The sequence below is a fragment of the Mirounga leonina genome, unplaced genomic scaffold (assembly GCF_011800145.1).
Source record: "Mirounga leonina isolate KUSES-001 unplaced genomic scaffold, KU_Mleo_1.0 Mir_101664, whole genome shotgun sequence".
Taxonomy (NCBI): Eukaryota; Metazoa; Chordata; class Mammalia; order Carnivora; family Phocidae; genus Mirounga; species Mirounga leonina.
The window spans coordinates 25,745,564-25,746,264 of NW_023270175.1; the positions used below are offsets into that span (position 1 = coordinate 25,745,564).

Genomic DNA, 701 nt, shown 5'->3' on the forward strand with positions numbered 1-701 from the left:
TAGACACCACACCCTGTGCTAGGAGCTTAGGCCAAGAGGATGAACAAGAGCCGGCGCCGATCCTCGGGAAATCATAAAGAAACAAGCCAAAGTCGCGTTTCCCATGCGGAACCGGGAAAGGAGGCCCAGCTTTTTCTCGGCAACACAAACCCATCCCGCCCGCCCCATCCGCTCCCCCAAGATGGCGCCCGCCGAGTGGGAACATTCCCACGCCCCCGGCTGCCGGCTGCCGCCTGCCGCAGCCCCCGCGGAACCCAAGGTCCCCAGGCGCCGCGGGCCCCGCGCACCCCGCCCCGTCCCGCCCAGGAGGCCCGGGTGGGCAGCGGCGCGTGACAGCGGCGCGCGATAGCAGCGCGCCCCCCCCCGACGCCCCGCCCATAGGACCCCGCACCGCCCGCCCGCCCTCCCGCCAGGCCGCGTCGGCGCTTGTTGACGCCACTGGAGGCGTGTCGGCGCGACCAGCGACGTCGCGACGTGCCGACAATGGCGACTGCGTCAGCCTGAGCGGGCCTCAGTTTTCCAGCAATCTCCTGACGTTGCCGCGAGGGCCGTGGGGGCCGCGGGAGCCGCGGGGGCTGCAGGCGTCTCAAACCCGGTCGGCGGCGGCGGCGCGCGTGCGCGCTCCCGCCACGCCCTGGCTCGAGCAGCTGCGCTGAAGCCCGGTGGAGCCAGCCAGGTGGGCGGCGGCGCGGCCGGGCTGC

At 73.3% G+C, this 701-nt stretch overlaps 1 protein-coding gene across 2 annotated transcripts in view; it reads left to right on the forward strand.

Annotated features, from left to right (window-relative positions):
* The first annotated feature begins 434 nt into the window (after positions 1 to 434).
* Positions 435 to 701, forward strand: part of HTATSF1 (HIV-1 Tat specific factor 1) — a 17,771-nt gene continuing 17,504 nt past the window's right edge. The window contains exon 1 of one of the 2 annotated variants that reach the window (XM_035009253.1): positions 435 to 676. The gene's annotated coding sequence lies outside the window, so the exon portion shown is untranslated. The remainder of the gene's footprint in view (positions 677 to 701) is intronic. The other variant, XM_035009272.1, reaches the window with a different exon arrangement.